The 12,099-nt window shown below is 51.7% G+C and overlaps 1 protein-coding gene across 1 annotated transcript in view; it reads left to right on the top strand.

The window, feature by feature from the left end:
• Window positions 1–10,628: 10,628 nt before the first annotated feature.
• The window catches only part of PIP4K2B (phosphatidylinositol-5-phosphate 4-kinase type 2 beta), a 36,203-nt gene continuing 34,732 nt past the window's right edge, over window positions 10,629–12,099 (top strand). The window contains exon 1 of the mRNA XM_078603910.1: window positions 10,629–10,922. The gene's annotated coding sequence lies outside the window, so the exon portion shown is untranslated. The remainder of the gene's footprint in view (window positions 10,923–12,099) is intronic.

The following is a 12,099-nucleotide window of genomic DNA, read 5'->3' as shown; positions in this document are numbered from 1 at the left end:
GTCAATAACACTGCCTTAGAGTGGCTGCAACATGTGTATGATAGGCGACGGTTCGGGCAATGATCCTTTTTTATAGCCCATAACAATCACCGACACCTTCCCCCACACTGGCTACGACAATATCTCTCCTTCATCAGCATCATAGCCATGAGCACCACCACCATCACCACTACCAAATTACACTCCACAACAACACCACCATCACCACTACCAAATTACACTCCACAACAACAACACCATCACCACTACCAAATTACACTCCACAACAACACCACCATTATCTCTGCGCTACGCTGTACCACACGTGTCAACACAACCCCCACCCATCACCACCATCACCCCAATGATTACTATCATCATCATCTCGCCACCCTTCACCACACCTCCACACAGCACATCACCAGCACCACCACCACGTCAACCACCACCACCACGTCAACCACCACCACCACGTCTACCACCACCACCACGTCTACCACCACCCACCCTCCCCTGCACCGTCCCGTGGGTAGAGTCGCACCTCCCCCTTCCACCCCCCAACTAACAGCTTCCAGACGCAGACCCCGCGGCACTCAAACACAACTTCGTTAGAGAGACGGAGGAGAGAGGTTGGTGCAGGGTGGAGGTCGAGGAGAGATGAGGGTGGTGGGGGTGGTGGTGGAGAGACGAGGTGGTGGTGGTGGAGAGACGAGGGTAGTGGTGGTGGTGGAGAGACGAGGGTAGTGGTGGTGGTGGTGGAGAGACGAGGGTGGTGGTGTCGAGACGAGGGTGGTGGTGGTGGTGGTGGAGAGACGAGGGTGGTGGTGGTGGTGGTGGAGAGACGAGGGTAGTGGTGGTGGTGGTGGTGGAGAGACGAGGGTGGTGGTGGTGGTGGTGGAAAGACGAGGGTGGTGGTGGTGGTGGTGGAGAGACGAGGGTAGTGGTGGTGTAGAGACGAGGTGGTGGTGGTGTAGAAACGAGGTGGTGGTGGTGGTGGTGGAGAGACGAGGGTGGTGGTGGTGGAGGAGAGGCAAGGGTGGTGGTGGTGGAGAGACGAGGGTAGTGGTGGTGGTGGAGAGACGTGGTGGTGGTGGTGGTGGTGGAGAGACGAGGGTGGTGGTGGTGGAGGAGAGGCAAGGGTGGTGGTGGGGGTGGGTGGGTGGGAGCGAGCGAGCGAGCTAGCGGAGGAGACGGGAGAAGGGTGGATTGAGCTTGTAAACGTGGTAGTGGTTGTTGTTGTTGGTGGTGGTGGTGATGGTCGTGGTGGTAGAGTTGTTATGAAGCAGGTACATTTGATGGTGGCGGTGGTGTGGGGTGGTGATAGCAGAAAATAGTGGTGGTGGAATTTCTAATATATAGTTTATATTAATGTATAATTGTAAAATGCACAGTATGAATTCACTCTCAACGAGAGAGGAACCACAGACAAGTTGCAAGGCAGCCACACGGTGAACCGGCGACAACAATTTCCCAAGCTCTGCGGTTCTCTATATATGAAGGTGTTATCGGCCAATCCAATGGGTCTTTAAATGTGGGTGGAAACTGGAGCGACCGGAGAAAACGCACGCGTGCGAGGGAGCGCCACTCTATCCCATGCAGACTGAACAGGTGAGGTCTACATTTGCCGTGCCGCCTTAAGCCCTCTGTACCAGCGTGGACGGCACCTTCGTGTTCACCTTCTGAAGTGCTCGCTCGTCGCCGTGGCGTGCGCGATGACCACCACCACCACGTGACTTTTCTTTTGTGTTGTGCGCGGTGCTTTTAGCGCCACAGCGCATGGATTTGTAGCGTTTATTTTCATTTGTTTGCTGGTAACTTTGTGTATTTCATATCGAAATCGCCTCCAGTGCTTTTGCTGCTGGCGGCAATAAAAGTCGTTTAAAAGTCAAAAAAGTCTCCTGGCAAGCCAGGGCAGGCCAACCTTCTGGATGCCCACGGAAAGGGAGTTTCACCACACTCACAGAATTAAGAATGTAAGTGTGGTGGCGGTGGTGGGCGGGGGAGGTGATGGTCGTCGTAGTGGTGGTGATGGTGAAGGGTCGTGGTGGTTGTGATGATGGTGATGGTGGCGGTTTAAGAATAAAGTTGATGTATCGTTTAAAAAAATATTTTCATCATAATTATATTTTTCCATTGCTCGAGTTATTTTAAAACTGGCCACCACCACTGCATGCTGTTTTATGAGACACTGAATGTTGAAACCACTCCTTGCTTACAAAGCATTCATTCAAGCAAGCCAGACTGCTGATGAGACACTGGAATGTCAAAACCAGTCCAGAGTTTCGCTTGAGTTCAACGAAATACTGTTGAAATGATGCTCTTCAGGAGGCCGTGTGGCTGATGTGATGTGTACAAAAATAGTTTTTTTATTTTTTGGTTTTGTGAAGAAATAATTGAGGACGCCAATTGCTTGCTAATTTATTTTGTAATGATAATGATGTTGTTGGGTATTATATAATAATATAATGGGATAGACCAACTATTGTTTTTGGCCTCAGTTCGGAACTTTACTGGAGTACAAAAAAAAATCACCCCTCGCGTGAAAGCCCCAGATGATGACTCAACTTTGGGGCCACACAACTGTGCCAATTTCACCCAATTGTGACGGTGAGGGCGGGCAGAAATTGAGGAAATCTGCAGCAGCTGCCCAACGTTTCGCACGAATTGAAAGAGGGGGAAAAATAAAATCGTAAGGGTGGATTGTTACACTCGCGTACGCAACAAAGCGCACACTTTTGAAAGAAGAATAAAACAGAGCACCCCGGATTTTGTGGATAAAGAAACAAACACAGATCTCGCTCGCCATAGCTGGCTGTGTGTTAGTGTGTGTGGATGTGTGTTGGTGTGTGTGGCTGTGTGTTGGTGTGTGTGGCTGTGTGTTCGTGTGTGTGTTGGTGTGGGGGTCGCTGGTGTCACGGTTGAGCGCGTTGCCCTACGAGTTCGATTCCCGCTCACGGCCAACACCAGTGACCATTATCTGTTAGTCCTGGGCTTCGCCTAGGTCGACTCAGCCTCAAATGAGTACCTGGTGCGATGTGTAAACATCGCCACCGGGGAGACAAAGGCGGTCGGGCGTGGTGCTGGCCACCCACCCCCTCGTGTGCTGTGCAGGCCGTAATGTGTTCTCTAACTGCACTTGCCCCAACAGCATGTTAAATGCTACACGGGGGATCTTTGTCCTTGTGAAGACGCAGTATGTAAGCACAATTGCGAGTGGAAACGTAGGGGAGCGGTGGCGCAGTGGTTAGCACACTGCACTTAAAAATTCGACGGCTCGGCAATGTGTGAGGGTTTTTTTTATTTTTGTCGTCTTTTGTGCCCCCCGCCCCAACCCCCTGCCCCCCCACCCCCCCGCCCCCCACCCCCCGGTCCCCCCCCGGTTCCCCCCCCAGCCCCCCCGCCGCGTGTCTAAACGCAACACATGTGGGCACAGCCGAAGGCGGTCGTCAAAGTTGCTGCACAGCATTTATTTCTATAAAGCTGCTGGGGTGGAGGGGGCGGGGGGGTATTAGAGAGTGTGAGCCGCTCAGTAGCAAGAGTCTGAGTTCAACCCTTGGGCAGGATTGGACTGGCCGACTGGCACCTTCAAAGACAAAGATCGGCCGCCTATTGCCTGAACAGACTGTTGGATCAAGCGCTGTGAGCGAGTCGCAGCACCAATGAAGGCCGGCACGGCACGCAAGGGTGTGGGTGGCCAACACCACGCCCGGCCGCCTTTGTCTCCCCAGTGGCGACGTTGACACACCGCACCGGGTGCTCGTTTGAGGCCCAAGCCCATCCACCAAAACACAACTGACGCTATTGACGGCGCGACTACATCGAGACCAACGCTGATGATGAATTCACTAAAAGTCGAAAACGTCGCACGGTGCGATTTTTGTTAAACCGTTAAAGCTGCTGATGGAAGAAAAGAAAGACATTCCCAGAGCGCCTTGTGACCGATGGGGTCTTGTGTAAGAGAACACTTCAACACGTGTTTATATACAAGATGCATGTGTGGGGAGGTGTACTGTCAGATATGTATTGTAATGCACACATCCGTCTCGTGCCCACGCGGTGCTCGTAGCAAGCGGCATGTGTTTCACGTTGTGCATTTGCGGGGGGGGGGGGGTTGTCGCCGTAACAATGGGGGCTCAAGTACCCCGCTGCGCACATTCGAATATTTTTTTCTACTGCACGGTGTCCATGCCGCCGCCCCATCGCACTGGAAACACTTTGGGGGGAGGGTGGGGGAGGTGAATGGTTCGCGTTACGATCCACGGGGTTAAGCCCCGCTCCTTTAAAACACCCGGCAGTTCTTCAGCACTGATTCAGACCAAGCCTGGCTGCTGCTGCTGCGTCGTCGAAATCACTGCAGAGTTTGCTCGGAAGTGAACCAATGCTGGCGAATTTGTGCACTCTCAGAAAGCCGTGGGGCGAGCGAGCTGTGTAATCATGTTTGTACGTCGAGAGAGAGAGAAAGACCGGTGTAACACGAAGTATACAATGCGTGTCCCTCTTCTTGGTTCTTTCGGTAAAGTCACGTAGATGGTAAATAATAAAATAATAAAAATAAAACATAATAAAATACAATTCTTACGACGTTTCGGCCACAACGCAAGCAGCCGTCCTCAGGTGAAGAACAGGTCTGTCGGAAAGACAGCGTCTGAATGAACCACCAAGCTTGGCAGCGTATATTTAAGCTGGGTTAGGGGGGGAAGAGCGCCTTGACAAAGGAATTTGCATATCAACAGATGAATTTAGCATATTCATGAAAAATGCAGATATGGGATTAGTCACTACGCTGCCAAGCTTGGTGGTGTTCATTCAGACGCTGTCTTTCCGACAGACCTGTTTTTCACCTGAGGACAGCTGCTTGCGTTGTGGCCGAAACGTCGTGAGAATTGTATTTTATTCTGTTTTATTTGTATTTTTTTATTATTTCCCTTCTACGTGACTTTACCGAAAGATCCAAGAAGATGAATCCCTGCAGTCACGAAAGCTTTAAATCGAAATTTAGTGCGTGCCCCCTTTGTTATTTCTGCTATTGATATTCGCCAGCGGGACGCGCGTGATTGCATTGTTGGTCAGAGCCGTCACGCCCGACAAGGCCGCCAGGTGGCGCTCGAGCCACAGTCCCGAATTTCCCTCCGAGGGGGGCGATTTGGGCGTATACCGCGTGACCTTTTGTCTTGACCCGTGATTCACCAATTTCTCACACAGCTCATAATTACAAGAATAAACACGGACACGCAATACATACAGACACACGCACATACAGCAGACATAGCGACACACGTACATAAAAATACAAAGACAAATCTTCTGTGCAAACTGTTGGGGCAAGTGCTGTTATTGAGCACCTATGAAGGCCGGCACGGTAGACGATGATGTGGGTGGCCAGCACCACGCCCGGCTGCCTTTGTCTCCCTAATGGCGATGTTTACACACCGCATCAAATACTCATTTGAGTCTGAGTCGACCTAGGGGAGGCCTAAGATCGGTTCAGATATTCATCACTAATGTTGGCCATGATCTGGAATCGAATTCGGGTCGCCAGGTTCGTAGCGCCGCGCGCTAACTGCTACACTACCGCTCCCCACACACATATACAGACACACCGACACACATATATATAATGACAAAGATGCCACGTGTAGCCTACCACAAGGCTATTGGGACAAGTATTGTTAGCGAGAACTTAAGAATGCTCACGATGAGTTTCGTGGCCAGCACCACACCCGGTCGCCATTGTCTCTTCAGTGCGGACGTTTAAAGACCGCACCAAGTACTCATTTTTAAGGCTGAGTCGACCTAGGGCAGGTTCCAGGACAGGTTCAGATATTTGCCGCCTATGTTGGTCGTCAGCGGCAATCGAACTCGGATCGCCGGGTGGTCAGGAATGTGAATAAACGGGCAATACCTCTCTTCATTGCAAAACAAACCAAGTGATATTTCCATGTTTTCTGTGGGCCCCCTCTCAAGGTTTGGGCACTGGGCAAATGTCCACTTTGTCACTTCACTGCCCACCCCCCCCAACTCAACCCGATCCTTGTTGGTCACGGGTGGACGGACACACCAACCTCATTCGACCACGAGGAGCAGTAATTACGCGTTCATCATCATCGGCAGCAGCTGCTTAGTGTAACGTCCCAGCATCCAGATTCAATTACAGTGCCACTCTCAATGCACCCAATCCAGCCCAGGAAATGATTTCATCACGTGCGTTTGTAATTTCAAATAACAAATTCCCCATGCGGCGGTGCGGCGCTCTGCGGGTTATTTCGCAAATTGAGATCGTTTTGCTAATAATCCGTTGCTGGGAAAGGAGTGGGAGGCGCAGTTGTCAGCGTGATATGCGATACGAACGGCCACGGGGAACATCGGTGGGCGAGTGAGTGCCTTCATTTGACAAAGTGCTGAAGTCGAAAACAAAAAAAAAATCTTTAATGTTCTGCGCTGTGATGAAAGCAGCCCGTTGTGTAAAGTGGAGCCAGGTGGATTGTGACATGGCAGGGTCGTGAGAGATGGCGACTGCTTGGATAGATAGACCTTCGTGTCTGCAGTGGTAGTGACACAGAGAGGGAATGAGCTGGAGGAGGTGACAGCGTCTTGCAAAGAGGATCTTAATCCAGCAGTGGATGATCCATGGCTGCTGATGATGATGATTGTTATGAGTTTTTTTCCCAAAAATGCCCCCTCCCCCCTTCCTCCCCTACCCCTTTACAAATCCACATGGCAATGTTTAAATTTGAAAAAGCCGTGCAATTTGTCAAGGCACGGTTGTAATATGACTGGTGGAAAATTAGCAAATTAACATTGCCAATTCCAACATTCGCGGCATTGGGACGACGCTGATAATTATTTATTCAAGGAAATTGAACGAGCGATGACGACAATGACGACGAGTACCACGATGAGTAATGGTATTAGTGACAATTAATGGCCAATTGCTACCGTGATTCCCACACCTGAGACCCAGAATCCAATTATCCCCCACACCCCCCCCCAACTCCCACTTGCACCCTCCCCTCATCTCCATACCTCCACACGTACGCGCCTCCACTCCCCCACACCTTCATCACCCACCCACCCACCCTCCCTCCATCCCCCATTACCCCCCCCGCTCCCCCCACCCACACTTCCCCCATCGCCCACCCCCCTCCTCCACAACCTCATTCAAAATTCGTTACGGATGTGGCGAAAATTTTATTCCGAGCGCGCGTGCGTGCGCGTGTGTGAAGCTGTGTGGAGCGGTGGCGCAGTGGTTAGCGCACTGCGCTAGGAACCCGGCGACCCGAGTTCGATCCCCGCGCTCCAGGCCAACGCCAGTGACGATTATTTGAACCGATCCTAGGCCTCCCCTAGGTCGACTCGGCCTCAAATGAGCACCTGATGAGATGTGTAAACATCGATACAAAGGCGGGCGGGCGTGATGCTGGCTATCCACCCCGTCGTGTGTCGTGCCGACCTTCATAGGTGCTCGCTAACAGCACTTGTCCCAACAGTCTGTCGAGCCTACACGGGGGGTCTTTGGCAGTGGCGCATAATAACGTGATGGTTAATCTATTTGTCGATTTTCTGAAGACAATTACGATTGCGATTGCCCTCATGGAATCGTGCGCGTATTGATCGATCCGTTTTTATTTACGTTTAAAGTGTTTGCTGTCATTATGATACTATTGCACCCTGAATGGATTATTGGAAAGCTAAGCACGGTTGAGCCTGAATAGACCTTGGATAAACCAGGTGTTATAGGCTGCGGGCCGAAGGTGTCGACAGTGGGCATTGCAACAAATCCGGCGTTGTACTGTGAGCCTATGTTCCTCGCCCCCCCCCCCAACCCGCACCGATCACTCGCACCGGATGGCGGGAACACAAACACCACAGCCGTCAAATGTCGATTTAAAGCTTTCGTGACTGCAGGAATTCATCTTCTTGGTTTTTTCGGTAAAGTCACGTAGAAGGGAAATACTAAAATAATAAAAATAAAACATAATAAAATGCCTGCGGACGGCTGCTTGCGTTGTGGCCGAAACGTCGTGAGAATTGTATTTTTATTATGTTTTATTTGTATTATTTTATTATTTCCCTTCTACGTGACTTTACCGAAAGAACCAAGAAGACCACCGCCGTCCCTCGGGGCACGGCGGGTTTGGGGCGACAGCTCCGGGCCACCCCGCGCTTCGCCGTCAGTGTCAGATGTCATACTTCAGGTTTGTATCAATGAGACCTTTTTGCCAATATCCAAGATGATATATTATTTATAAGAGCATGCGTTCGTCTGCCTGTTTTGCCCCAAGCATGTGTGGTTTATGCCGACTTGATGCCTTGACAAGAGTGTCTATTTGGCGTTTGAACATCTTAACATCTCCTGTTTTATTGCCAGAAAGGCTAAAACCTATTCTCATTTTTCATCACCGCAGATTTAGTTTGAAGGCGTTGGGGGAGGGGGGGTTTGCCCAAGGGCCCCGCAGCCACCGCCTATGGACGCCCCTGGCCACAACCCAGCGCTTCACTTATTCATTCGCTCGTTTACCCTGCAGCGCCTCGCTGAGTCTCGTGACCTTATTTTGGAGAGGGCCCTGCCACGTGTTCACACCAGCGCAGGGCTCGTCAACCAAAAGTAACAATGAGAGCCTTTCTCGTTTGTTTGTTCGATTCCAGTAGCAAACTCAAGACGGTATTCCAAGAATCTGCGATGCACTGTGTGGTGAATACGTCAGACGCTGTTGGTTCCTGGCTAAATAACGAGTCACGAGGCAGCATCCCTTCAAGAGCCGACCCGGAGCCGCAAGTAGCCGACCCCTGCAGGAGCGAGACGATGATTGTGCTTTGTCGAATTCCAATGGAGAAATTTGCGGTGAAAAAAATGGTGGGTTTTTTTTTGGGCCCACGACCCCCGGCACGCACGGTGGCCCGGCTCTTGCGAATGACGCCACGGGATATGTAACGTCCCACGTGTGACGCAGACGACATATTTACGGTCGTTAATGCCACCACACACACCACGCCGCAGCGAAGTTCGAACCGTGACTGTGTGCGACAAGCGTTTCCCAGGTAGGTGACAAGAGCATTTTGTTGAACCAGATGAGAACTCACGAAGCCAGGATGAGACTGGTTGGGATCAAAGTGATTTGGCCGGTGGCGTCGTGACGACATCGTCCTCAGCTCAGGGGGTGCGGCAATCAGCTCAGGGGGTGCGGCAATATTCGATTTGTCTCGCGAGGTCGCACCTAGAGGCTGTTCTATGTCGCCGCTCTGCTTGCCCTACTAATCACAGCGTCGCTACACTGTTGTTGTTGTTGTTCTTTTACACTGTTGTTGTTGTTGAAAATATATCTCATCATGGTGGTCGTCAAGGGAGGCCCCAACTGGTAGCCTTGGCCACCAGGCGATGTGGGTGGGTGGGCAAGGCACCCACTGCCCGCCCCACGTTCGTTACGCGACTGGATCTGGGCAACCAAAGGGACAGAGACGTCAAACGAATCAAGTTCTGTCACCTTACGGAAATGAAGCGAATAGAAATGAGAGAGAGAAAAAACAGCCCTGTCACGTCACCAGGAACTCAACGCATTCGTCAACAACACTGGCAGAACATTCTTCAATAGGTGGATGTTTGGAGCAATGGCTCTTCATCACAGCACGTAAATATGTTCTTGGTTCTTTCGGTAAAGTCACGTAGAATGGAAATAATAAAATAATTAAAAAATCAAACATAATAAAATAATTCTCACGACGTTTCGGCCACAACGCAAGCAGCCGTCCTCAGGTGAAGAACAGGTCTGTCGAGAAGACAGAGTTTGAATGACACACTCCAGGCTCGGAGCGTCTATTTAAGCTGGGATGGAGGAGGAAGAGCGCCTTGACAAAAAAATTTGAATATCAATAGGATTTTTTGCATATTTATGGGAAATGCAGATATGCGATTAGTACTACTTGTGAAATGCGTAGGAGGTTTGGCGGGGGGTTTAAAGTCATGTTTTGCCCGTGCATTATGCAGGATTAGCAGCATCAAAGGGAGGGGATAGGGGGAAGCATTAATAAAGGGAAGGAATGTTAATAGTATGTAGCTGCAGTAACTAAACCACCACGTAAACAACTAAAGTATAAACTACATAGTATCATCAGTATACTAAATATACTCTCCAATAAGCTGAGCTACTAACAGTAAATAATACATTACAATTCTACGTCGCAAAAAATATAATATGCTTCCAGCTAAACTTTATTCTCTTAAATACCCATTGAACGTGCAACGTTGGGCCCCGACGTTCCATGTCTACTATAGGTGGAGAGGCCAGAGGGTTGGAGCGGTTGAAGTTGGACGGACCATGTGTCGGATAAGCCGTGACCCTGCATCAAGGTCACGGCTTATCGACGCTACAAGCAAGTGCAGGATCTGGCGGCAGAGGGAAGGAAGCGATGGCGAGGTGCGGTCTGCGATAGGCATCACTGCCACTGGCACATTCCACGTGATGTATAGGGCGAGAGGGGCGAGAGGGGCGGGGTGGGGGGGGCGTTGGGCGAGAGGAGGGGGAAGCGGTGGGGGGGACGAGGGGAAGGGTGGGGGTTGGGCAAGGGGGGGGGCGGGGGGGGGGTTGGGCGAGAGGGGGGCGGGGGGAGATTAAAACCGAGAATCGAAACCGACAGCCGCCGGAATCGTTCCAAGTAGAAATCGATAGAATCGATGGAATCGATAGACGAGGCTTGAAGACGCCGCTCATCGTGCGATGCTCGCTGCTGCCGCTGCTGCTGTTGTGCCGGCTGCTGCTGTGGGTTTCGGTGGTGTTGGTGTCAGTGTCGTATAGAGAGGAGGGAGTGTCGCTGCTGCTGCTGCGCGTGACGACAGCGATGGTGCTGGGAGGACGCGCGAGGTTGCAGGCGGAGACGCCGTGAGCTGCCCGGGCGATGATGATGGTGGTGGTGATGGTGATGATGGTGGTGGAGGAGTGATTCTGGTGGTGAGTTTATTCCATCGTGGCGGGGTCGTGTGTTGCTGGGTGGCGGGTTTCGTGGAATCGGGCTGTGTGTGTGTGTCTGTGTGTGTGTCTGTGTGTGTGTCAGTGTGTGTCTGTGTGTGTCAGTGTGTGTCTGTGTGTGTCAGTGTCAGTGTGTGTGCCAGTGTGTGTCTGTGCGTGTCTGTGCGTGTCTGTGTGTGTGTGTGGCTGTGTGTGTGTGTCGGTGTGTGTGTCAGTGTGTGTCAGTGTGTGTGTCAGTGTCTGTGTCGGTGTGTGTGTCGGTGTGTGTGTGTCGGTGTGTGTGTCGGTGTGTGTGTGTGTGTCTGTGTGTGTGTCAGTGTGTCTGTGTGTGTCAGTGTGTGTGTCGGTGTGTGTGTCGGTGTGTGTGTCTGTGTGTGTGTCTGTGTGTGTGTCTGTGTGTGTGTCTGTGTGTGTGTGTCTGTGTGTGTGTCTGTGTGTGTGTGTCTGTGTGTGTGTGTCTGTGTGTGTGTGTCTGTGTGTGTGTGTGTCGGCGTGTGTGTGTCGGCGTGTGTGTGTCGGCGTGTGTGTGTCGGCGTGTGTGTGTCGGCGTGTGTGTGTCGGCGTGTGTGTGTCGGCGTGTGTGTGTCGGCGTGTGTGTGTCGGCGTGTGTGTGTCGGCGTGTGTGTGTCGGCGTGTGTGTGTGTCGGAGTGTGTGTCGGTGTGGGGAGCGGTGGTGCAGCGGTTAGCGCCGCGCTACGAACCCGGCGACCCGAGTTCGATTCCCGCTCACGGCCAGCAACGCCGGTGACGATTGTCTGAACCGGTCCTGAGCCTCTCCTAGGTCGACTCAGCCTCAAAATGGGTACCTGGTGCGGTGTGTGAGCATCGCCACTGGGGAGACAAAGGCGGCCGGGCGTGGTGCTGGCCACCCACCCCCTCGTGTGCCATGCCGGCCTTCATAGGTGCTCGCTAGCAGCACTTGCCCCTACAGTCTGTTACAGGCTACACGGGGGACCTTTGCATGTGTGTGTGTATACGGTGCGACATACATGATGCTCCACAACATGTCTGTAGTATACAATGTACGCACATTAAACACGAAATACATACAATACATAGACCATACATACACAATTGTACATGCTAAGCGTACAATACGTGCACAATACAGTCAAATATAGACACCGCACCCTTTACACGGCATACCAACCAAACCCAG

This window comes from Lampetra planeri, chromosome 2 (assembly GCF_965212315.1).
Source record: "Lampetra planeri chromosome 2, kcLamPlan1.2.h2, whole genome shotgun sequence".
In the NCBI taxonomy this organism is placed as follows: domain Eukaryota; kingdom Metazoa; phylum Chordata; class Hyperoartia; order Petromyzontiformes; family Petromyzontidae; genus Lampetra; species Lampetra planeri.
This window is presented reverse-complemented; position numbering and strand designations above follow the sequence as displayed.